This window comes from Balaenoptera borealis (assembly GCF_965194805.1).
Source record: "Balaenoptera borealis genome assembly, chromosome: 2".
Classification (NCBI taxonomy): domain Eukaryota; kingdom Metazoa; phylum Chordata; class Mammalia; order Artiodactyla; family Balaenopteridae; genus Balaenoptera; species Balaenoptera borealis.
Window position 1 is genome coordinate 129,905,665 of NC_138867.1, and position 27,368 is coordinate 129,933,032.

The following is a 27,368-nucleotide window of genomic DNA, read 5'->3' on the forward strand; positions in this document are numbered from 1 at the left end:
TCCATGTTCCGTTCCACAATGAGACCTCCATCCACCTTGTGTGTTCCACATTCCGTTCCACGATAAGAGTTCCATCCGCCGTGTTCCATGTTCCATTCCACAATGAGATTTCCATCCGCATTGTTCCATGTTCCGTTCCACTATGAGAGTTCCATGTGCCATTTTCCATGTTCCGTTGCACAATTGGAGTTCCACCCGCCCTGTTCCATGTTCTGTTCCACAATGGGAGTTCCACCTGCCATGTTCCATGTTCTGTCCAACATTGGGAATTCCATCCGCCATATTCCATGTTCCATTCCACAATGGGAGTTCCATCCGCCGTTTTCCATGTTATGTTCCACAATGGGAGTTCCCTCCGCTGTGTTCCATGTTCCGTTCCACAAGGGGAGTTCCATCCACCATGTTCTATGTTACGTTCCACAATGGGAGTTCCATCCGCTGTGTTCCATGTTCCGTTCCACAATTGGTGTTCCACCCGCCATGTTCCATGTTCCGTTGCATAATGGGAGTTCCACCCGCCTTGTTCCGTGTTCCGTTTTATTATGGGATTTCCACCTACCATGTTCCATGTTCTGTTCTATATTGGGAGTTCCATCCGCTGTGTTCCATGTTCCATTCCACAATGAGAGTTCCATCCGCCGTGAGAAACCGGGGTGCATCACCTTGGGCCCAGGAGGAGGAATCTGACTAATCATCCCTTACACCAGTGGGTCTCAACCGGGGACAGTCCCTCCCCCCCTGCCCAGGTGACATTTGGCAATGGACTTAGACTTTTTGTTTTCACAGCTGGCAAAGGGGAATGGTATGAGTGTGCTACTGGTATCTCGTGGGGAGAGACGAGGGATGCTGCTAAATACCATAAAGAGCACAGGGCAGCCTCCACAGCAAAGAATGATCCAGCCCCAAATGCCACTAGGGCGAAGGTTGAGCTCCACTGCCCATACCCATCTGGTGATTTGATCTTTGTAACACATCGTGAAGCTGGATGAAAGGGAGCTGATACTTAATCAGGGTAAAAGGACCTCTTTTGTGCCAGGCATTGAATTAGGCTAGAGTTGGGATAATAGATTTTAATCTGCATGCCAACTTGATCAATTGGTAGGGGCTTCTTGGATCACTCTAGGGACAAGCATTCTGAGGCTCAGCAGGAATGCTCCCAGCTCTGCCACTTTTCAGCCACGTAGCACTGGGCAGTTACTTAACTTTTCTGTGCCTTAGTTTTCATATTTATAAAATGCCAATGATAATAGTATCTACCTCACTGGGTTGTCAGAGGATTAAATTAATATTCCTAATATACAACAGTGCCTCGTACACTGTTATCATCATCATCATCATCATCACCTTCACTATCAGGGACATAATCTTGCCATATATTTACCATCCTTGTTGTACTCAAATTATATACAATCTCTTAAGTAGGCAAGACTTGTATAATTGGTCCCATTTTTTAGGATGAGAAAATTGCATTGCAAGCTGGTTAGAGCATTCAGAGAGATGATTCCGAGTGTTAAAATATAGAGGAGAGCCTTTGCAGAGAGTGCCATCTTAATTCATGAAGAGTTTTGTCAACCAGCATTATCCCTTGCCCAACTCTGAAATGTCTGTACAGATCCTCAGGGGCTGATCTTTACTGCATGTTTGTACTGCTCAGGTTGGTCTGAGCTGTGTTCCTGTCGTTAGGCAATAAAGGGCACTTTGCTGCTTACTGATCTGACCTGCCCGTGGGGCTTCCAGAACAAGAGCAAAGTGGAATCACTGAGACCATAGGTGATAGGGGCACCTCTGGCTCACATATGGGCAGCCCACATATGGCATTATTTTGCTTGTTTCTCTCCATTTTTCTTAAATTTAAAACTTCGAATTTTCTTTGTTTTCAAAAACGAATTGACAATGGAAATTTTTTTTTAACATCTTTATTGGAGTATAATTGCTTTATAATGGTGTGTTAGTTTCTGCTTTGTAACTAAGTGAATCAGCTATACATATACGTATATCCCCATATTTCTTCCCTCTTGCATCTCCCTTCCTCCCACCCTCCCTACCCCACCCCTTTAGGTGGTCACAAAGCACCGAGCTGATCTCCCTGTGCTATGCAGTTGCTTCCCACTAGCTATCTATTTTACGTTTAGTAGTGTATATATGTCCATGCCACCCGCATGACGGGAATAAAGACACAGACCTACTAGAGAATGGACTTGAGGAAATGTCTTTTTAAAAAAAACTTTTAGCCCACCGCTGCCACTACTGTAGCACTCAGGGCCCCTCAACACAGGCGGCAGAGGCGGAGGCCTTGGCAGTGGGATGGCCGACGCGACAAGCCCAAGGTGCTTAGGGCCGCTGGCGATGACAGCCCGCATCCACAGCCCGTGGAGCCACCGGGGAAAACCTCACCCAGCCGCGCAGGAGAAGCAGCCGCCGCAGCACAAAGGCAGCTCCAATGGCGTTAAAATGGAGAATGGTGAATCAAAGAAGAGAAACCTGAATTAAAAGAAAAATCTGTAGGAAATAAGAGGGCCAATGGATTTCATCCTCATTCAAAAGACAAGAATTTAGGCACTGGAGAAAAGAAGGGTCCAAATCGTAACAGAGTTTTTATTAGCAACATCCCATATGACATGAAATGGCAAACCATTGAAGATCTAATGAGAGGAAAAGTTGGGTCAGGTTACATACGTGGAGCTCTTTAAGGATGCGGAAGGAAAATCAAGGGGTTGTGGTGTGGTTGAATTCAAAGATGAAGAATTTGTCAAGAAAGCACTAGAAACTATGAACAAATATGATCTTAGTGGAAGACCCTTGAATATCAAAGAGGATCCTGATGGAGAAAATGCTCGTAGGACATTGCAACCAACAGGAGGATCATTTCCAGGAGGACAGGTACCCGACGTGGAATCAGGATTGATGAATTTACCACCTTCCATTCTCAATAATCCAAACGTTCCTCCTGAGGTTATCAGTAATTTGCAGGCTGATAGACTTGGTTCCACAATTTTTGTTGCTAATCGTGACTTCAAAGTTGGTTGGAAGGAGCCAAAGGAAGTGTTCGGTGTAGCTGGAACTGTAAATCGGGCAGATATTAAAGAAGACAAAGATGGCAAGAGCAGAGGAATGGGCACAGTCACTTTTGAACAGGCAATTGAAGCAGTTCAAGCAATTTCTATGTTCGAGGGGCAGGTTTTCTTTGATAGACCTATGCATGTGAAAATGGATGACAAGTCTGTCCCTCATGAAGACTACCATTCACATGATAGTAAAACACCACAATTACCACGTGGTCTTGGAGGCATTGGAATGGGACTTGGTCCATGTGGACAGCCTATTAGCACCAGCCAGTTGAACATAGGTGGTGGAATGGGAAATTTAGGTCCAAGTGGTATGGGAATGGATGGTCCAGGTTTTGGAGCAATGAATAGAATTGGAGGAGGAATTGGGTTTGGTGGTCTGGAAGCAATGAATAACATGGGAGGATTTGGAGGAGTTGGTCAAATGAGAGAGCTATACCGTGGTGTGATGACTAGTAGCATGGAGAGAGATTTTGGACGTGGTGATATTGGAATAAATCGAGGCTTTGGAGATTCCTTTGGTAGACTTGGTGGTGGAATGGGTGGCATGAACAGCGTGACTGGAGGAATGGGGATGGGACTGGATTGGATGAGTTCCAGCTTTGATAGAATGGGACCAGGTATAGGAGCTATCCTGGAAAGGACTATCAATATGGATCGAGGATTTTTATCAGGTCTGATGGGAAGTGGAATGAGAGACAGAATAGGCTCCAAAGGTAACCAGATATTTGTCAGAAATGTCATGTAATGTTTGCAGAAATAAAAATGGAGAATGGAAAGTCAAAAGGCTGTGGAACAGTCAGATCTGATTCCCCAGGATCAGCTGAAAAAGGCTGCAGAATAATGAATGACATAAAAATCACTGGCAGAGAAATTGATGTTCGCTTGGATCATAATGCATAATTTGAAACCACAGTTGGAACATTCTTACGTCTGTTTTGCTGAATCTCCTAGTAAAAGTCATTTTTTAAAGTAATACTGTATGCTTACAGAAGTTGTAAAAATGTACTTTAAAAACTCCCACCAGCTTTTAACAGTGTAGTGTTAAATATACTCTGATTTTTGTTAATCTCAGGTTTGGATTTTTAAAGACAGCAAGTCTGGTCATTCAGTTTAAATGAATGGTTATGCTGTTTTTAATGAAATAAGCCATTTTCATGTTGTTTTCAGTTCTACGTAGTGGGATTTGTTTGTTCAAGTGTCCCCAGCTTTTATCAACATATTGTAAGGTAAAACATAGATGGTTTTTTCAAAACTTCTGTTTAATATATGTAATTGTCCTTGAAAAGAAAGGGCTCAGACAAATTAGGATATGATTTTGGTTGCTTTTAAATTACTTTTTTGTTGGTGTTAAAGAATTATTGTAAGTTTTAGATTCTAAAGTTCAGAATATTTTTTATTTGACTTAAATGAAGAAATGGAGTTTTCCTTCTCTACCCTTCCCCATAATTCACATTTTCCACATAACACTATTAACATTAACCTCCACAGCCCCTTATTTTATTATTTCCAATAATTCCAAGTTCATATAGAACTGATAATGTTGCAATACCCAAGTATAATAATAGGCAGACTACTCCCAACTTTCTGTCTAGTTTCCAGCCATTAAGGTGAACTGCTAAGAAAAGAAAAATAATTGAAATGTTGAGAAAGATGGTTATGTAAGTTAGTCCTCTACTGTTCACTTCTACAGGAGTGGATGCATTTATAAATGCAATTTTAATAAACCATGGGACACCTAGGCACAGCATATGGAACACGTTGGATCCCACAATGTTAGACATAGCCATATCTCCTTTGCCTGCAAAAAAAAGCATGTTGTTAAAATATGTATACCAATACTGTACTTTATTATTTATAAGCTTCATAAGAAAAAACACTGGATACTTCTTCTCTTTGTTTTGGAAAATTGTTGTATTAGAGCAAAAGTTACTGAATTTGTATTTTTGAATTTTGGGGGGGGGTTAGTGTTTGAAGTCTTAACATTTATTTATCCAATAATTATTTATTAAACCATTTTTCAATAAAGTATGTAGATTACTTGTTGCTTTTCATCGTAACATGGTTAATTATGATTTACTGCACATTTCAGATGAATATTATTTGGGGGTTTAGATTCAGTGAAATTAATCTGCTATTAAATAGTAAATCCTTCCTCTTGAGTCACTCCTTTTTTTTTCTTCAAAGTATGTTACTGAGGAAATAAATATTTTAAAGGTACCTTTGCTCAGTGTATTTCAGCCAGGCTTTTAAGAATGGGCATTGCAGCTTGACGGACCTACTTCTTATCTTTTCTTGGAACAAACACACTTGCGATCATGTCTGGTATGCTTGTTCCTGCTGCTAATAAAGTAAGACCCATTACTGTATCTGGAATTTCTAATGTTTCCCCTGTAATAAACATAGATATTACAAGTTCCAAATCTTATAGATTCACTAACTGTTCTCTGCAGATATTTCAGATATTTCTTTCCTGAAAAAGAAAATAGGCATATTTAGATTTCAGAACCAATATGTACTTACTTAGATTTTAGCTAGCAAAATATTTGAATAATATTGGTGAATTGGTAACCCAAGTAGCACAGATTTTTAATGGCAGATATTGTTATTTGATACACAAAATTCTACCAAGGAGTAATTTCCCTACCTGCTATGCTACCAGAAGTTTTGGATGTCCACTGTTATCAAGGCTGTTGCTTAAAATATGCTAATGAGATTGGTCATTTTCTCTTTTACTTTTTAAAAATATTTCCTAAAGAGGTCAGATTTAAGCAAATTATTTATAGCTGTTTTTAAGCTGTAAATGTGTTAACATGGTATGCATTTTTAAAGTCCCACTTTAGTGACAGACCTTAGTTTAGTGTTTTCTTTGGGAAATCATAAATCTGAGGAAAACAAAATAGGATTCTGCTTGAGTCTTTCTAACTTTATGGTCCCAGTTTAATACTTCTGTTAAATCTGATGTCAGTTCAACATTTTTCATAAACATATTCATTTTGGGAAACAGAAATAGAGGGAAGTTTAAAAATAAAAGTAAATGTAACTGCTCTTAATATTGTAATTGAAAACTTACTTTAGAATTTTTTTCTTAAAATGTTAATTAAAAGAACTTCAAGTAGCATGTTTATTGCATGCTTATATGTTGATATTGGAATTGCAGTTGGTTGTTAATTTTGTTACTGGTTTGCCAGAGTTCATATGTACATAAATAACACTAATATTTATCAAAAAAATTTTTTTATTTTATATTGGAGTTTAGTTGATTAGCTGTTGTGTTAGTTTCAGGTGTACAGCAAAGTGATTCAGTTATACGTATACATGTATCTATTCTTTTTCAAATTCTTTTCCCATTTAGGTTATTACAGAATATTGAACAGAGTTCCCTGTAATATACAGTAGGTCCTTGTTGGTTATCTATTTTATAGAAGTAGTGTGTATATGTCAATCCCAAACTCCCAATATATCCCTCCCCCCCAGCTTTCCCCTTTGGTAACCATAAGTTTGTTTTCTAAGTCTGTGAGTGTGTGTCAGTTTTGTAAATAAGTTCATTTGTATCATTTTTTTGAGATTCTGCATATAAGCGATATCATATGATACTTGTCTTTCTCTGTCTGACTTACTTCACTTTAGTATGATAATCTCCATGTCTATCCATGTTGCTGCAAATAACATTATTTCATTCTTTTTAATGGCTGAGTAGTATTCCATTGTATATATGTACCACATCTTCTTTATCCATCTATCTGTCAGGGGACATTTAGGTTGCTTCCATGTCTTGGCTATTGTGAATAGTGCTGCTATGAACATTGGGGTGCACGTATCCTTTCGAACCATGTTTTTCTCTGGATATATGCCCAGGAGTAAGATTGCTGGATCATATGGTAGCTCTATTTTTAGTTTTTTAAGGAACCTCCATACTATTCTCCATAGTGGCTGTACCAATTTACATTCCCACCAACAGTGTAAGAGGGTTTCCTTTTCTCTACACCCTCTCCAGCATTTATTGCTTGTAGATTTTTTGTCTCGTGTGAGGTGATATCTCATTGTAGTTTTGATTTGCATTTCTCTAATAATTAGCTATGTTAAACATCTTTTCATGTTGCTGTTGGCCATGTGTATGCCTTCTTTAGAGAAATGTCTATTTAGGTCCTCTGTCCATTTTTTTTTTTAAATACTACTCTTTATTTATTTATTTATTTTTGGCTGCTTTTGGGTCTTTGTTGCTGCGTGCAAGCTTTCTCTAGTTGCCGTGAGCGGGGGCTACTCTTCGTTCTGGTGTGTGGGCTTCTCATTGTGGTGGCTTCTCTTGTTGTGGAACACGGGCTCTAGGCACACGGGCTTCAGTAGTTGCAGCATGCAGGCTCAGTAGTTGCGGCATGCAGGCCCTAGAGCGCAGGCTCAGTAGTTGTGGTGCATGGGCTTAGTTGCTCTGCGGCATGTGGGATCTTCCTGGACCAGGGATCGAACCCGTGTCCCCTGCATTGGCAGGCAGATTCTTAACCACTGTGCCACCAGGGAAGTCCCCTGTCCATTTTTTTGATTGGGTTGTTTGTTGTCTCTCTCAATTTTTAAAATTTGAATTTGTGGTCAACATTTAAAAATCAAAAGATAGCTAATAAAAATGTAAGGTTCCAGTGTCTTTGAAAATGAGAATATCTGGTTATACTCAGCCCACATTACTGCATGGTAAAAATTGGCTGGGGTAGCCTCTCTCCTCCCTTCAGTTGCCAGACTTGCTAGTTTTCCCCACTCCCCACCAGGCCTCAGTCTGTTCCTCAACCCTGAGACTGAGTGGCAGCTGCTATCTGTTCACTCACACTTGGTCTGCTTTACTTGTTTCCATTGCCTACCTGGTCCTGCAGACATTGGAATTTGCAGCTGTTTGCACAGAGCTGATTATAGTTATACTCCTTACATTCAAAGGATGTGTTGACCTTTGCTACCTGTGAGGAAGTCAGGGCAGGGATTATTGTGCCCATTTTCCAGATTGGGAAACTGAGGCCCAAAGTAAAACAAGTTGCCCAGGATCACATAGCAACTTTAGCGCTGAGATGGGAGTAGTTTTATGGATTCTCAAGCTTTGCATTTGGTTTGTAATCTTTGACTATGAGAACATGGAGACATTTAATTTTTTCCCACTGGTCCCACAACTATAAAAAGAGAATACTGGTTTAGATTGGTAATTTCCAGACTTCACGGATTTCTGAAATTCCCAAAAAATTGGGGTACCCAAACACAGGGTTGTCAACATTGGTGTCAACTTACAAAACAAAACCCCAAACCAAGTACCATTTGCTACCACCACTATTTCATAAAAGAAGGGATAAATAATAACTATAAAAGAAGGAAGAACATAGTCTCAGAATAAAGGAGGTTTCTTTCAGGAAAGTGTCTGTACATATGTACAAATATTATTAAACATTTCCTTAATTTTTTATTTCACCATGGCAGATAGAGGCACTAGTTTTGGGGGAGTCGCTGGCTTGGGAGATCTTTAAGGTTATGTCTAGCTTACTCATTCTAGATCTTTCTTTTTTCCAGTGCTGTAGTGAGAGCCAGTTCACCAAGCCAGCCCCCAAATAAACATCAGAATATCTACAGTGTCCTGGGCAGTTATTTGGGCACCCACCCTTCTGGTTTCTGTTCTGCTCCTGTTTCCAGATCCTTTGGCCTTCATGAGTAGAAAGAAATCACCTGGTCCTTATGAAAAGATTATTCAAGAGTTGGGAGTTAGTTTCTGGTCACAGATGGAGCTTTCACCGAATAGAACCATACTAAGGGCTCTCTGAGGGGGTGACAAAAAAGAAGCTGGACACAGGGCCTGCCTGATCTCAGAAAGCACCAATTCTGAGAAAACAGTCTTAGAAAACTGGAGAAAAATAAGCTTTACAGGAGAGGTCGAGAGAGAAGTGGTTGAGTTCCAATTCTGCTAACAATTTACTGTGCAGCCTTGGACAATCCACCCCTACTCTGTGCCTGAGTTTCCTTCTCTATAAAGCAGAGGGATTGGATTGGATACTTTAAGTTTTCTTTTAGTTCCCATATGCTATGATGCAATGTAATTCAGTTCATAAAATCAAAATATAAATGAGGAAAGCCCTTACAGGTCATCTAGTAGAAGTACCCTTCTGTCTATTTAACTACATGCAAATGAAACCTCTCAGCCACAGCTTCAAGGGACCCCAGATGTCCCTTCCATCCCTCAGAGCAGTGCTTTGCTCTGAGAGAGGCAGGGAGGTGGAGTGGTGGAATTACCCAGTGTGCCTTTCGTGGGTTAGGAAAGGGCCTTCTTGTTTCATTAAGAGCCCAACTTTCCTGTCCCTGGGCTACAGGGCTCTTAGGAGGAGCAGTCTTCCTGTTCTGCTGTGTTTGTTGACTCCAGTTTACCTTTTCTTTTTATTTTCAGTTAGGAGCAAATTATGACCACCTCTGTGGGTTTACTTGCTGAAATTTTTTCTTTGGATCCTCAGGGAATGTGGGGTAGAAGGGGTGGGTGGGACTCACGGGTCCTTAGAATACCAGGGCTGGAGAGACACACAGAGAGGATCCAGTTTGGATCCCCAGCTGAAGTGTGAGTCACTCCAGTTACCTTCCTATCAAATGCTTATCCAGCCTTTCCTTGACTACCAAAGAGAAGCGCTCTGTATTTTGGCATAACACTGAGTGATGCTCCTTTTACTGAGCTGAAATCTCCTTTCTGTGATTTTTTACCAGTTTTTTCTGGCTCTGTCCTCTGCAGCCACTCAGGAGAAATCTGTTTCCTTTTTCAGTTCTGAGGTCAGACCTGTAGACTTTTCTTGCAGCTGAGCATTTCCTGCACCCTCACCCATTTCTCTTTTGATATAATTTGTAGACTTCCTCCTTGGGCCTCACCCTGATTTGCTTATTCAGTTTCTTTCAACAAGTGAGTAATTTGTATCATATAACAAATGAGTAATGTTTACTAAGTGCCTACCGTATGCTAGGTATTGTGCTGGGTGTTGGTGATGGAGTGGAGATTAAAACCCGCTTCCTGGCTTCTGGGATGTGGTGGGAAGAACATGCGTTGAGTGAGGAATTCGAAGTTAGGGTGGTTGGGTTTGAACTCCAGCTCTACCGCTTACCATTTCGTGCCATTGGACAAGTTGTTCAACCTCTCGGGTCCGCAGTTTCCCCATCTGTTGAATGGAGGGACATAATAATGACTACTTCATTAGGGTTGTTATTAGTAGTTAATAAATAAAAAGTGCTTATCTATTTTGATGATCTATCCCTCTGTTTCTAAATACTGAAGGATAAAATAATTCAATTTGCAAAAAAAAAAGTGCTTAAAGTCAAGCTTGGCACATTCTAAACACTGAAAAAATGTTAGCTCTGGTTACTCTGATGGAGCAGAAGACACTGAGGTGTATAGACTGAGGAATTCACTAAGCTACTTCACTAAGGAAGTAGCTTTTAAGCTGAGGTTTTGCAGGGCGGGCAAGAGGTGGTTAGGTGTCAAGGGAGAGGAGAGCAGTTCAGACAGAGGAAACAGCATGTGCAAAGGTCCTGAGGAGAAGATCTTGGCATGTGGCAGGAGGTGAAAGCAAGCCAACGTGGATGGCGCTTTGTTAGTGAGAGAGGGAGAGCAGTGGGGGACATGGGGCTGGAGTGGTGACTAGGGCTGTGTGATGCAGGACTGCATATGTCATTTGAAGTACTTAGGTATTCTAAGAGCAATGGCCAGTCAAAGGGCTTTAAGTGGTGGAGAAGCATGACAAAGATTTGCTTTTTAAGATCACTCTGGCTGCCCAATGGATTCTGAATACATGGAATTCTTTGGAATCCATGTCTTTTAATTTGTACCCTCTTATTAGCGCAACCAAGGATCATATTTGTTCTTTAGGCGGTCTTAAAAAAACAGTGGCTCATATCCAGGGTCTCATTACAGAGGCCTTGCTTTCACTTACTAGTCTTCAAACTCCCCAAAGAATTACGTGATAAAGACTTAAAGTATTATCCTATATAGAAAAGTGAAAATCGTTTAGGTTGGAAATCTTTAGATTACGGGAGCACAAATCCCAACTGTATGGGTTCAGGCGTTGTAACCGGTGGTGGCGAGGAAGATCTTCAGATAGTCCTGAAATCCCGAGGTGGTCTGAGCCCTCTGCTCTCCAGGCTTGGGTGCCTTTGACTGTGCACCATTTTGAGATGCCCATGGAGTTGAGTGAGGCCTTTGAACCAAGTCTTGGGAGGAGAGACAATTCTTTTATGAGCTACACCATGCCCCCACTCCTTTCCGGTCAATGGAACTAAAATAATAGGGCAAGAGTTAGGTGGATTGTAAGTGACCCATTGACATCAGAATGACAGATCAAATAATTTATTTTCTTCTAAATCTGGATTATGCTGCTATAACTCCCAGGAACTATTTTTAGCATCCATCACTCTTGTTCTACTTGTGAGCATTTGTTGAGGTGTGCACACACACACACATACACACTGCTTAAAGAGACACACACACTCACACAGCCTCAAACGGAAGCAGGTGTGAGCATGTATACACGAGTGACGTTGATCACAAGAGCACGTCCAGCCTCCCAACTCACAGGGTCTCCCCTTGACTTACAGACTCACACATCCCTGAAAGCACATCCCACACAGGCCTGCCATTAGATCTGCAGAGGTCGTTTGGCCATCTCCTGCTTCCTCTTGGGTCCTGGTTAACTGCCTGAGAAGTGGTTAGGATCTTGCTGCTCAGACTGATGTTGGTGGACCAGCAGCGTTGGCTGGCATCACCTGGGGGCTGTTAAAAAGGCAGACTCTCAGGCGCTACCCCCAGGCCTCCTGAGTCAGAATCTGTCTTTTCACAAGATCCCCAGGTGATTTGTATGCATGCTGAAGTCTGAGAAGCCCTGAGCTAAAATATTTGCCTTCTTTGGCAAACACAGCTGCAGCTCCAACCAGAGGAACTCTGCTTTTATGTTTTACGCCAATGGCTTCCACGGAGGATTTTGCTGGAAGAGAGGGCTCTCCTGCTAGGGTGAGTGTGAAACTGCCGCACCACACTGTGGGCTCTCAGGCTTGGAGGATATGGTCTCCTCTCAGAGCTGCCTCTGTGGCTGCATTTTTCTATATGGGACCTTCTCATAAACTTTTCCTGGTTGCTGGAACTTTCTCTCTCGCCTCCTCTCCCTTTGCACGGCTAAATCCCATGCAAGAGCAGATCTCTCAGTTTCAATTTAGCCATTTCATAGGCTCCCAGTTCACTGTGTGTCTCCTTCCTAATACTGAGCACACTTGGAATTATGTGCTCAAGTCCACCTCTCCAAGAGATTACAAACTCCATCAGGTGAGGAATTACATCTGTCTTGTTATCTGTATAGGCACACAATAAATATGCATTCAAAGAATGAATGATAAAGGTAGCTTATTCTAAGAGGAGTACGAGTAAAAGTCATTCATTCATTCATGCAGAAAACATTTCTTGAGCATCTACTGTGTACCAAGCAGTGTATGGAGTCCTGGGGACATACATAGCTCAGGTCTGAGTCCTGACTGTTGCTCATAGTAGGTGGAGATGGACGTGTAATCCCCTAGGTACAGGTGGAAGCCCATATCGGTTACCATGAGACACAAAGGAAGGAGGGGCTGATTGTATCTTGTCCCTGAGATGGTTTGTTAATATCTCAGCCAGGCTTTGAGCTGCTCTGTTTCTCTCTTAGTGAGGAACTGGCTATTCCAAGGAGCTTTCTCAGAAGGAACCCTTGGCTTAGAGGACATTCTAAATCTTGATTCTGAATTTTTCTTAATTTCCATGGGTAAATTTCTCAAGCATAAATATTGACTTTTAAAGAATAAATCTCTGACTTCTCTTTTTTTTAAAGCAGTGCTCTTCTATTTCAGTTTGCTGGGGGTGGTTCCCTATCCTTCCTTTCTCCCCAGAGGTCAGATGTAGAATCAACCCAAATATAAAGACAAAGCAAAGGCCTGAATAAGGAAAATCTTGGAGAGCTTAGGCAATTTCTTCTTTCTTTCCTGCTGTCTCTCTTTCCATCCCTCCATCCTTCTTTCTCCTTTCTTATGTTCTTAGGATTCAGTATCATTCACCTCCACACATGGCTTATCATCTTAGCGGAGCAAGGAGATAAATAAGCAGTGTAGCTAAGTGTGCCATATGTTCTGATGGGAAGAGCAAGTTGCTCTGAGGGCACACAACAGAAGTATCTGTCCTAGTCTAGAGTCAGGCTCCTGGAGGAAGCGACATTTCAGTTGAGAACTGGGGGATGAATAAGTGTTAGGGGAAGTGTCAGAGGTTGAGGTCAGTGTGAGGGCAGGGGGGCAGTCAGAGTGGTGGGAGTGTTGCAGGTAGCACAAAGCATGTGCAAAGGCCCAGAAGCAAGAGGGAGCACAAAATGTTGGGGGAGCTGAGAGAGGAGCAGCAGTGGCTGGGACGTAGGAGCTTGGAGGGAAGGAGTTTGGGGGTGATGGGGAGGCAGTGGCCTCATGGTGCAGGACTCAGTAAGCCACTTGCAGTTGTTTGGACTTGGTCCTGGGCAAATGGGGAGCTAATGAAGGGTTTTAGACTGAGGAGTGGTATGACCAGATTTGAGTATTGGTGAGATTGCTAGTATGGAGAACATATTCATGGGATAAGTCGGAAGGTAGGGCAGCTAGACAAGGGTCTGTTGTAGTTGCTCCGGATGAGCAAAGTAGTGAGTGTGCTCCTGGAGACGGGGCTTAATGGCATTAAAGGCCACCTTGACCCTGACCACCACTCAGGGAGCCCTTATCTTCTGCCACGTTTGTGCTAAGTGCTTTGTAATTTGGCTTCATTCAACCCTTGTGTAATACTGCCCAGCATTTTTACCTCCATCTATGAAAGGGACAAAGATCCATGCCTTGTGTTTCTTGGCCGGGGGGCGGGGGTGAGGGGGGAGAGTTGTGCGGTGGTTTGGCAACTACCAAAATAAAATGCCTTTTAGGAAAGTGTTTTAAAAAATGTAAGCTGCACTCATAAGGATGATTCTAACTGGGAAGTGAATTAATGACTTCCTATGACTCCAGGCCACCCTGGAGGAGGTCCCCAAATGGGAAAATAGGGGGTGAGTTATGTGGAGGGATTTCAGAGACCTCCAAAGTCCCTCTGCCCTGTACCACTTTCCCTCACATCCTGTAGATGTCTAAATTCTATCACTGACACCTTGGCTAACACACAAATCCAAATGGACCTGTACTATTAAGTTAAGGTGTAACGAATGTATTTATGTTGCAGAAAAACACTTTTTGTGCCTGCATGGATTTGGTCCTGAGTTCTTTCCCTTGCCTAAAATTCTCTGTCTGGAAATAATGGATTTTCATGTATTTTCTCCCATTGATCTGCAGTCCTCATAAAATCCATAAGAGGTGGGTGGAGAGGTCTGGGATTATTATTCCCATTTAACAGATGAGGAAGTGGAGGAAGGCTCCGGAAAGAAACTGAATTGCCCAAGGTTAATGGCAGAGTTAAGACCAGAGCCTGGGGCCTTCCTCCTGCAATGGCGTCCTCCCTACTCCAGACACAAGTCCAAGTGCAGAGTTAGCTGACCCAACCTGAAACTGGAGGAAGGGGCGAGCAGAGGGCTGGGGAGAGGAGAAGGGTGCAGGCATCCATCTGGTGGGAGCCCACCTGTCCGAGACTTTCTGGCGGTTCCTTTCCCTGCAATCTCTTTGGGCAATCTCCCAACCCAGGGACCTTCCTGTGGGCTCATTCATCCTATTTGCTTTCTGCTCTGCCAGTGGGATGGGAGAGTCAAAAAGCAATTGCTATAGGCTTTTATTTCACTTATTTACTTCTTAGATGAGTGAGGAATGGAAATGGATCAAGGGGGGAAATGTCAGGCCAGAAGAGGGGAGACAGGGAACATCACTGATAAAATATTAGCAGACCCTCTGCACAAGGCCTGTTAAAGGAGAAATAATGACATTAAATATCTTTGTGTCAGCAAAGTTCTTTATGGCCCAGAAAACGCTTCCATCTCCATCTTCTCACTCAACCCCTTTCTAGTACTTTCCTGGTAGGTTTGTTGAAGGGAAGAAATGAGATAGTGTCATAAAGTATGTAGTAGAAGTGCCCAAGTATCACGAACACCTCGTCTTCCTCCTTCATCCCTCCGTTGCACTGGGTACAATTTCAGTGATAACATTCAAAATTGCTTGCATTTATTGAGCACTTACTATAAGCCAGACACTATGCTAAGCTCCTTGCAGGCCTTATCCCATTTAATCTTCATAACAGTCTTCTAAGGAAGGGAATATGACACTTCTTTTAGAGATGAGAACACGGAGGCCAGAGAAGTAAGCCTGCTAGATAAGTCAGCACAGCTATATTGTGGAAGAGCTCGATTTTGCATCCAGGCTGTCTTCAAGCTCCTTGCTGCCTCTCAGTCAAAAGTATTGTCTCCTTTCTCCTCCTCAAATCTGTCTGAGCTCCCGCTACCAGCATCTTTGCCCTTAAAACAGTGGTTGTCAACCTTGGCTGCACATTGGAATCACCGGCAGAGATTTAAAAAACACTGATGCCTGGGTCCCACCCCAGATACCCTGATGTAAGTGGTCTGGGGTGTGGCCTGGGCCTTGGCATCTTAAAAGCTCCCTGGGTGAGTCCGTTTTGTACAGCCAGGGTTGAGACACAGCTGTAAAGTGTTTGTAATGGCATTTGCCTCTCCCACTTTTCACAGGTTGACTAGGTTTTTGCTTACTCATGGGACCTTAGATACCTACAGGGATCAGGCAGGTAGAAAGTTTAGTTGGTAGGCTTTTTTTTTTTTTAAACAACAAAGTGAAAGTGTGATAATAAAGACAATTGGGAGGATGTTAGGGAGTGGTGGGGACAGTGGTAAACTTAAGAGCCCTTACCCACGTAAGGAGGAACCACGCTACTCCAATCAGTTACTGCCATCTGGGCCCAGAGTGGCCAAGTCTTATTTTTCTCAAGAGAAGATGAAAGTCATTATTTATTATGGGAAATCTCCCGATTTTTAAATGTTGACAATCCCTTTTAAATTTTTTAAAAAATTTATTTATTTATTTTTAGTTTTGGCTGTGTTGGGTCTTCGTTTCTGTGCGAGGGCTTTCTCTAGTTGCGGCAAGCGGGGGCCACTCTTCGTCGCGGTGCGCGGGCCTCTCACTATTGCGGCCTCTCTTGTTGCGGAGCACAGGCTCCAGACGCGCAGGCTCAGTAATTGTGGCTCACCGGCCTTGTTGCTCCGTGGCATGTGGGATCTTCCCAGACCAGGGCTCAAACCCGTGTCCCCTGCATTGGCAGGCAGATTCTCAACCACTGCGGCCACCAGGGAAGCCCGACAATCCCTTTTAAAATATTAAAACACCGTCTGGGACTTCCCTGGTGGCTCAGTGGTTAAGAATCCGCCTGCCAATGCAGGGGACATGGGTTCGAGCCCTGATTCGGGAAGATCCCACATGCCGCGGAGCAACTAAGCCCATGCGCCACAACTGCTGAGCCTGTGCTCTAGAGCCTGCGAACCACAACTACTGAAGCCTGCGTGCCACAACTACTGAAGCCTGCGTGCCACAACTACTGAAGCCTGCACGCCTAGAGCCCGTGATCTGCAACAAGAGAAGCCACCGCAGTGAGAAGCCTGCACACTGCAACGAAGAGTAGCCCCCGCTCACTGCAACTAGAGAAAGCCCATGCACAGCAACGAAGACCAAACGCAGCTATAACTAACTAACTAACTAACAAAAAAACCCATAACACCATCTAGATTAAAGATGTTTAGTTTTCAGATGTACCTTGTGGGCCCCTGGTTCATGTTCGCTCTCTTAATATTTTTACTCTACAAACTACTCAGAACCCTGGTCCTTAGGGTTTATTTATCTGACCACAAATCACCTTGTGTTGTTAATTTACGTTAAATAGCTTATGATTTTTAAATTGATAAATGTAATACATGTATTCATTATAGAAAGTACAAAACATACACATAAAGGACAAATAAAAATCATCTATGTTCTTTCTACCCAGAAATAAACATGTTGTGAATACGTTCAGTCTTTACTTCTCTATCACATACAGATCATTAGATATGGAACATGGCAAAAATACAGATTCCTGGGTTCTGCTCTTGGGCCCATTCAGTAGTCCTGGGGGAGGCCCGGGAATCTGAATGTATAACATGTTTTGAGTTGATTATGATGTACAGCTGGCATTGTGATGCTCTTTTCTTAAAAAATAGGCTTTCAAAAAATGCTTTTCTTATGTCATTTAGTATTCTGTGTAATTAATGCTTATGTAACATTTTATCATTTGCATATTTCACAAGCTATTCTTTATCATTGGACATTTACAGTATAAACAATATTTTATATATTGAATAATGGTGAAATGAACATCTCTCTAAATAATCTTATATACCTGTTTCATTAGGATAAATTCCTACAAGTAGAATTATTGGATCAATAAATATGTATATATTCAGGCTTCTGATACAAATGGCCAAATTGTCTTCTGCAAAGACTTAAAAAAATTAAACAGTTTACATGTTTGTCTTCTGTAGAGAGCAGAGAATCAGTTTCTCTAAGTCTCTGTTAAAACTGGGCATTAACATTTAAAACTAATTCAGTAGAAGCAAATGCAGCTTATTTTTATTTGAATTTGCTTGTTGCATGCTAGAGAGGTTGAACATTTTTTTCTTTTTCTTTTTTGCCATTTATATCTCTGTTAATGATTGCTCCTTTCCTACTTATTCTTGTTTATATTAAGGGTTTTATATCTTTTTCTGTCATGTATGTGAAACCCCTTTTTCCAATTTTAAAATTTGCCTTTTGATATTAAAAAGTGTTTTTCATTCTGAAATTCTAATTCAGTATAGTCAAATCTGTAGATGTTTTTTCTTTATGTAGATATTTTTTTCTTTATGTGCGTGAGTATTTATATAATCTCAAGTTTAAAAAACTCACATACATTTTCTTCTGCTTAAGAACTACATTTTAAATTTCATTCTTAAACCCATTGCAAATCATTTTTGGCATATAATGCAAGATGCCATTCAAATTTTTATTTCAATTTCTTCCTTTGCTATTAAAATAGTCAAGTTTTTTAAATGTCTTTTTGAGTGAATTTTGTTGATTTATCTTTTCCTAGAAAATAATCTATTTCAATGAGATTTAAAAAATTTATTAGTGTTCTTTACACTGAAAAAGAAAATCTTTCTCATTTCTAATATTTTACATTCGCTTTAGATTTCTTCTCAGATTTATAGAAGTATTTATTAAAATTGGATGGTCCCTTGGATAATTTATTCAAGTCAACTTATCAATCAATTAAATTCATTACTTTTTGCTGTTGGATTTATTATTTTTGCTTACCTTAGTTTATTATTTTTCTAATATCTTCAATGCTTAATCCATTTATTTCCACTTTTTCTTGTTGAATAATGACACATGTGAAGTTATAAATTTTAATACATGTACAGCTTTGGCTACATCTCATATAGTTCGATATGTAGAAGTCTCAAACTTTATTATTCTTGAAATAATTGGTAATAATGATTTTCATTTTCAGTTTCACTCAACAGCTAGTATTTAGGAGAGTATTAATAATTTCTAAGTTGTTATTTTAAAAACTTAAATCTAATTTCTAGGTTTATTGCATTATGATCTGAAATGTGATCTATACATATATTTTTGCAGCTTATTGAGGTGTTTATTGTGGCTTAATAAATGATCATTTTTTTATGACTCTTTCATAAGTGCTAGAAGGAAGCTGCATCCCATTATTTTAGGGAAGCCCACTTTGTTAAATCATAATTAATTTACGTTATTTATGTCCTTGTCTTAATTTTTGTTCACTTTTCCAGTCAAAGATTTAGGTGTATTTAATGATCTCAGTACTAATTTTTCTCCTTAATATCTAATATCTATATAATGTTATTTATTTCAGAGAAATTTCTTGGTGCATAAAAATCTGGTATTTTTCACTATGCGTTTTATTCTTTCTAACATATTTGTTTTATTTTCTTTAAGGCTTCTTTTTTTGAACACTGAACTCAACTTTTCTGGTAACGATATTGTGATCCCAGTTTTTTTGTTAAGTTGTCTATCATGTCTTTCTCCATTTCTTTAGTTTTAAAACTTTTTCCAGGTGTATATTAGTAGGTTTTAGAGATGCTTTTCAACAAGATGGAATTTAGTTGTGTGTGTGGTGAGTGTTTACTCACTTTGAGAGTTGTTAGTTAAGAGAGTTGGTAAACCCATTTGTATTTATTTTTAATGTCTATTATACAGTCTTTTATTTTATGTTATTTTATACTTCATTGTTTTATTCTCTGTGTTTTATGGAGTATATGTTGCTATTTTTTTCCTAGTGTTTTTGAATAGTTATATCCTATTTGTGATTACTTAAAATGTTTGTGAGAACAATATATAATCCATATTTATCTAATTTCATCAAGAGCAAAACTGTATTTACTTTAAAACATTTATTACGTGTTTAGTAAACTTCTGATCTCTTACATGCACATCTCACTCTTTGTTAATATAATCTTGGGATTTAGATCTAGAGTATTCATGCTAAATTAGTAATTTTTATATTCTACTTCAGTAATAATTTTCACATTGTTTGTTCTAGAGTTGTAGTTATGGAGATTCATCTCACTACCTGATTTTAGTGTTTACTGTTCATCTTTTTATACCATCAATCCTCTATTTCTGAAGTCTTCCTTTTTTTTTTTTTCCTCCTTTCTTTGCTCTTTGGGGTATACCTTTAAATAATTTTCTAAAAGAAGTGAACACAGCATGTTTTTCTGAGCCCTAGCCTACCAAGTACTAATTGGCTGAGAGTGATTCTTAGGTTATAATTCATTCCAGAGTAGAAATATGAGAACTACCTGATTTTTTGTTCCTTCATAGAAATCCCATTTTTTTCTTTTTAAAATCACTGCATACATATAGTATTATTCCCTTTATTCATATAATTTCTAAAAAGATGATGGCACTTTTTTATATGAGGGTGCCTTTTAATTGATCAGGAAACCAGTGGACCTTCTCAGTATGTATATTCATGAGTCTTTTCTATCTGAGCACATTTCATTTTTGTGTTATCTTTGGTTATTGCCAATATTTCTTTTTTTCTAATGGGATTTTCAGAAATGCTAACTATCCACATATTAGCTTTTTATTTTCTTTCTTCCAATTTTCTCATGGTTTTTATCTTTTGCCCTTTCTCTTTGCAGTCGTGGGAGAGCATCTCACATTACTGTTATGATTTTCTACTTTATCAATTATGCTTATTTACTGCCTCTCCTGTGTAGTTTGATTCTGTGATTATATTTTTAGTTTTTGTTAAAACTTTCTAAAAATCTCATCCATTTTTACTTCATTCTATCCTTTTACCTTATTGGGTCATATCGTATTTATTACCTTTTCATATTGGCCATCTGTCCTCATGGCTTTCTGCTTACTTCATGAATGCTATATCTTTGTGTTCTCCGTTGAGAATATAAAAGTTTTCTCAAATTTTCTTCTGTATCTTGCAGTAGATTATTTCTGGGGTCTTTAGGATAATCTTCCTTTTCCTTTGTTCTGCATTTTTTCCCCCATGAAGTCTGTAACTTTTTTTCACACTAGTTATCCTTCTAAGTATCTCAAAACCTTCAGTTTGTCAACATTCAAGGATATAGCCTTCCCCTGGCTCTCATCCAAGTGTATTTCTGTGGTGATGGGTCAGCTTTACAGCTAGAGGGCAATGTGATGTGAATAGCTCACCATATGATTTCTAGTTTCTTAAATATTCATCTATGACAGTGGTCCTCAACTGAGGGAGATTTTGTCCCTCAAGGGGCATTTGATAATGTCTGGAGACACTTTTGGTTGTTACAAATTGGGGAGGAATGTGTATCTAGTGAATGGAGGCCAGGGATGCTGTTGAACACCCTATAATGTATAAGATACTCCCCACAAAATAAGAATTATGTGACCCTAAGAGTTCATAGTGTCAAAATCGAGAAACTCTGATCTATGACAGATCTATGATCTGTTCTGCTAAGGTGGCATTTCATCCTAGTCCCTCTATCTTTCTTTCTGATACTCTGAATCAATGGAACACATGTAAAATCCAATTTTCAGTGTCTATTGCTTCCCCAAATCCTTTTTTTTTTCTTTTCCAGATTGAATAACTTTATATATACAAATGACATGTTCCAGGATGCAGTTTACCATTCCCAGCTCTCCCTGCTTCATGCCCACAGAAGTGCTGTCTCTCAAAGGGTATAGAATTAGGGCGTTAGGAGTAGCAGTATGAGAATGGGTGGATCAGGGAAGGGCTTCTTCATTCATTTAGCCATTTAGCAGATATCAAATTAGTGTGCACTGTGTATCAAGCACTGTGTTATGGCCTCCTCAAAAGACAGCATCCATGTACTATCGAGATGGCTGTTTGGTGATTTGCTCGAGTCTCTGGGTAGGGCAGAGAGTAGGGAGATATGTTTTTAGGGTTTCAGGAGATGAAACCTGGTATCTTGAGGCAATACTTTGCTAAATTTTTCTCTAGCAAAATCAGTTGCCTCACCATTAGTAAACATTCCTACGAGAGTCTGTTTTTTATTTTTATTTTTATATGTTTTCCTCTATTGTCCGGATATTTTAGTGGGAAGTTGACAAAGACTGCATCAGGGGCTAATAAGCAGAAGCATTTTAGAGTTCTGTTTGATTTTTTAATAAGTACATATTATGTCTCCCCTACCAAACTCTTCCCTCCTTGAAAGAATGAGCTACATTTTGTCTGTCTTTGTAACCCTCATGGAATCCTGTGTAATGATATTTGGCAACTACTTGTTCAGTGATACGGTTTTATCTGCATTCATAACATGGGGACCAGAGAGAATTTACCACATACCTCTTTGGACTATATAGTGTGGCTGAAGTATGGGTTAGTGATTTGGCTCTAGAGACAGGGTTTGTAGAGAATCTGGACAGTGTCACCTGTAGCTCTGATGTGGACATTTTGACTGTCATCTCTGTGGAAGATTTTAAGCTGCTTTCCCCATCATCTGCAGCAAAGCCCGTATGTGGCCCAGCAGCAGCAGCAGTTATAGCTGCTTCCTTTTTGTATCTTACTGGTTAGAAATACATTAACTGCAGAACCATCTGGCCAGTAAGAAAAGGCCAAGGCAGGCACCATAAATATGGGGATAGATCATCTGTGATAGCCACAGAGTAACCTTTTTCTTTTGCTCTTAGCCATGTCTGAAACTCCCTCCCTTTCCAGGTGAGCCCTGCAGCAATTATATCAATGACATGAACATCTGGAGCCCCTCAGGGAAGCATGACATGGAGACGTTATATAATTCAATGGGCTAGACAGTCTTTAGGACATGTCTGCAAAGCACTTGGGCACGGAAGCTGAAGAAAGACAGCAGGGAGGATAAAGGGCAAATAAATATTTCTCACCCAGATGAAGGCAAGAGTGCACACCTGGTTATTCCAAACACCATTTTCCTGTGCATTTCCCAGTAAGAGGACTTGTTTTAGGGTCGAGGGTCACGTCCCTGTGCCATAATTTCCATTTATAAGTACCTGGCCTAGTGCCTATGACCTTGGACTTGGGTTTGGAAATCCTGGTTATAGTCCTGACTGCCCCTCATCAGCTGTGTGACCTTGGGTAAGCTCCTTTCCCTCTCTGGGCCTCAACTGCCTTATGTGTAAGTAAGGGGATTGGATAGAGAATCCACAAACTTCTGATTCTGTGACTTGGAGAGGCATTTCCTATCATTGTATAGGAATGAGTTTTTGGTCAGCAGCTTTGGCAGGGCTATTGAGAGTTTTGTCACACGGGTAAGCAGATGCAAGCAGAGGGTCACACCAGCTGCAGAATCTATGTATGAGAACAAAGCTGCTTCTTTTACTTTCTCTCTTTTCAAACCCCTTCCTTCCTTCTACCCCCAGCACATTGAACAAGTGACTGATTCCACCCACTGCCTCTTAAGCATTGACCTGCAAGTCACTGAAAATCCTGTCTGCCTCAGTACCAACCCTGTCACTTGATTTTTAAGGACCACAGTCATCCTTACATGGTGGGGTGTCGGGGCTAGTCACCATTATAAAGATAATACTATAAGGATGACACTATTATATATTTGGACTTTATAGTAAAGACCATCATTTATTGAATACTTATATGTATCAGGAATGGTACCAAGGGGTTTACTTAAATGACCACACTAATAATAGCTAATACTTATTCAGGCTTATTAGGTACCAGTGCCAGCCAGGTACCCTTGTAAATACTTTACATATATATTTAATCACTGAATCCTTATAACGATCAATTGCAGTAGGCACTGTTATTATTAGCATTTTACAGATGATAAAACTGAAGCACAGAGAGGTTAAGTGATTTTTCCAATGTCACACAGCTAGTAAAGAGTAGAGCTGGGCTTGAACCCATATAATCTGATGACAGAGTTCATGCTTTTAACCACTACATTATATAGGCTCCACTGTCTTTTTTTAGTTCTCTCAACCCTGTGAAGTATTGAAAATATAATTGCCCTGGTATTACAGATATACAAGCTTGGCCTTAGAGAAAGTAGGTAACTTGCTTTAGGTCACACAGCTAGAGCTAGGATTTAAACTCAGGGATGAGTGACTTGAAGCCCAGGTTTCTAATCACTGAAGCTTGTCAACAAATTCTTCACTGATGAAACAGCCCCATGAGCTAGCTCTGTCTGATCTTACCCTGGCCACCCATCAGATGAGAGAGTGGAGGCTCAGAGAAGTGAAGTATCTTACTCGGGGTCCCGCCGGACTCTATACTTCCTTCTTCAGTCCCTGGTCATTCATCCATACCTATCCTACGGCCCCAAAGAATGACCACGTTCCATTCGTCACTGAGAGATGAGGCTGGACATGAAGATATTTATAGCAGAGAAAATATGGTGACTGACATTCTCACTTTGCTGGAAAGGACAGATATGAGATGCCTTTTCTGAAAGCAGCCTTTGATAAAGGGAGAGGAAGACAACATGAAGACATCAAGTCCCTGGGTGGGAGGAGAAGACATGATGGATTTCAGAGAGTTTGCACCGAAGGCGGAGGCTCTGGGGGGTTGACGTCAAATCTGCAGCTGCACAATTTTAACTGGGAACGCGTTTCATTTAAGGTTGCACACCTTTTTCTGCATTGAATCACGTTTCTCTCTGTAAAGTTGGGTTTCCTGCGGCACAGATACTTTTCCAACCCAGCCTCATTGCCAAGAGTCCAGTTTCCATCCAGAGAAGAGGGAGGGGGTTGGATCTCCATCCATCTCGCCGAGGGCTATTGAGCAGCCCCAGCTCCAAGGCGAGTCAGCCGCGCAAGTGCGCGCCGGAGAGGACGCATGGGTTGGGTGGCGGCGGGGATGTCGCAGATGGAGGTCGCTGGGCTGCAGTTGGGGTCGAGCGGAGAGCTGAGTCCCCTCACCCCCGTCTGGCAGCCCTGCAGCCCTTGGTTGAGGCAGAAGAGAGTGTTTGGTTCTTCTGCTCCCAACGATGCGTGGTTTGGGAGACGGCGAGAGAGGACCGTCGCAATGCAGAGGCGGCTAAGGCAGTCCCCTGGGCTCTCATGCTGGAGGTGGAGCCAGGCAGAACAGAGAGGGTGGGTGACCTTTCAGGAGCTGGACAACTGGTCAGCAAGTGTGATCATTCAACCCATTTTCTTTTATGGGGTAGGAGGCAGGTGGGGGTGGGACAGAGCATTATTCCCGTAGATCTGGGATGATTCAGAATGAGGCAGAGGTCAAGGATCAAGCAAGAGCTGAGGACGTCAGCAATGGGTGACCTCCATGACTTGGGTTATTAGGGCATTTTCTAGTCGCCATAGAGACCCTCAGATATTTTGGATTGAAGGGTGGTGACAGGGAGGGGCAAGCATCCTTTATGTTTGGCGTCTGGGAAAGTGAAATAAGTGCCTTAAGAACTAAATTTGGAGTTAAGAGAATGAGGTTTGCCTTCTTGCCACTGCACTAATTTGCTCTGTGACCTGAGTGAATCATGTCACATCCCTGAGCCATCTGCAATCGGGATATTAGCTGCGCTGCTTCCTTCGCAGGGTTGACACAAAGATCAAGGCAAAGCACATCTCAAACAGAGATTTGGTATAACATCGTGAACGTGGCAAATCCCACACCTTGTTCTTTGTGGAAAACTGTAAAGTGACTAACAGAGAGGGCTGGGATCAGAGAAATGTCACACCTCCCCAAACTTGGGATTCACCTGTGCCCCTCATGAGGCATTGCATTGGTGGTGGGGTCTTATACAGGTAATGACAGAGCCAGAATGAATTAGCCAGATCCCACTTTGTGATGGGCAGTGACCAGAATCCCAACCTCCAGTCCTTGGCAATGGGGCTCTACCTGATAGGTAATATTGTCATCCTAAGCTCTTGAATAATGGTGAGCTTTTCTGCACCAGGGCAAACATTTCCTTGCTGCCCCTGGCACAGACAGTTGTTTGCCCTGGACAGCAGTCTGAGCAAGTGACTGATTCTCAATGACATGATGCTGATCCACAACTGACAAACATGACTGACCAGAAAATGGGCAATAGACCCGGGGAAGAGCGGGGTTGGAGGAGACTTATGGGTCACCTAGCCCAGCTCTCTCATTTTATTGTAAGGCTGGTTTCGGTGCATTCATCACTTACTATGTGCACGTGATGCTTGTGTTCTTCCCTTGCATTATCTCATGTAATTCTGTGAAGTCAGGACCTTTACTCCGTCCTCTACAGATGAGGGACTTGAGTCATAAAGAGGTGAAGTAAGATCTGAGGTCACACAGCCAGAAGTGGAAGAGACAAAATTTGAGCCCAGGTAGGGTGTGCTGTTGGCTAAGTGTATCCAGCCAGTGACAGAGCTGGGTCAGAAGCACAGAATTTCAGAGCTAGCAAGAAATTTAGGGCTCCTCAGCCTTCATTTCCTCCTTGTGTAGGTGAAGATACCGGGATGTAGAAAGGGTAAGGCTGTTCAGAGGTCCGTCCCCCAGTGAGTCACTGGCAGAACTAGGTTGTGAACTCACGTCTCCTAAAGATCCACCAGTGCTTTCTTTCACTTAGGCTCCCCAAGTCCAGATAATTCCAGACTCAGTGACTTCCTTACTCATTCACCTCCCTAAGAAACGAGAGAGCAAAAGAGAAGTGACAAATTCTCTCTTCTAAGGTCACATATGAGACAGCTAATAAAGGGGACTTTTAAAAACAGGTGAGTCTTTGAGCCAATCATTATGTGGGCAGAAACCTGTTGATACAATCCACTCTCTCAATGTGGAATTGCATCAGAGATCCATCTTGCAAACTGAGAAACATGCTTAGCCAAAACAAAGCAAAATAGTCAAAACGACAGTCACAACAACAATAGAGGCATACATGAGAAAACAACAATTTCAATAGTCAAGGCAACCTGACTACCATTCCCTCCTATGATGGAATGCTCTAGAGTACACATGAGATGGGAGATGTGAGAGACACGGGTTCAGCCGGTCTTGATTTCTACAGTTTCTCTTAGTGTAAACTTTGCCACACTAAGCGATATGCCAGTGGTTAAAGATTTGAATTTTTACATATAGCATGGTTGTTGCCTATACACATTATCATCCAGTGTTGATATAAAAGATCACATTTGCTATATTATATTTAAAGAGAGATTTATGGGGTTTTCAAAGATAATTTTGATTAATCATTGTTTTCACTCTTTTCTCTAACTTCAGAAATTAACTCCATCTGTGAGTATCCCAGAAAGACTTTCTTTGCTGCCCAAATGGCTCCTAAGCCAGACTACCCTGGTGTCTGATATTCCATTGCTATTCCCTTGTTTAAGGCAACAAAGACTCATGTGAAGAAAACCCTCGGGACGTCATTAATACTCTAGTATGGACTGATTTTCAAAAGAACTTGAAGCCTGAGGGCATGAGATGTGGTACAGATATATTTTTGATTATGGAGGATAAGTGAAGAAAGGGATAAAGAATATGGAAGACTAGATTAGGGATATCAAGCTAAAAGGGGAGACGGGAGAAGGCAAAACCCATATCCCCCATCTCATAGGTTGCTTCAGGGCAGCCCTACCAATGTCCCCTCCCCCAAATACTTTCTTTTATTTGGTTTTCCTGCTGTCCCGGAAATTGGCACCTGTTATTTGAGTCCAACTTCTTTCTGCCATTCCTTGTGCTTTAGGAAGTGAATTATTCCCTGTCACAGGCAATGATTCTTCACTTTCATTATCTACTCCCTTGAGTTTGTAATGAAAACTGTGGAATCTCTTCTGGGAAGTATGCACATATCTCTGAAGTTTACCTAGATATACAGAGGGTCCTTT

General features: G+C 41.1%; 1 pseudogene across 1 annotated transcript in view; it reads left to right on the forward strand.

Annotated features, from left to right (window-relative positions):
- LOC309622847 (myelin expression factor 2 pseudogene) overlaps positions 1–27,368 on the forward strand; it is a 50,019-nt pseudogene continuing 22,651 nt past the window's right edge. Inside the window, exon 1 of the transcript in view lies at positions 1–27,368. This exon is cut by the window's right edge and continues 22,651 nt beyond it. The product of the transcript in view is annotated as a myelin expression factor 2 pseudogene (transcript).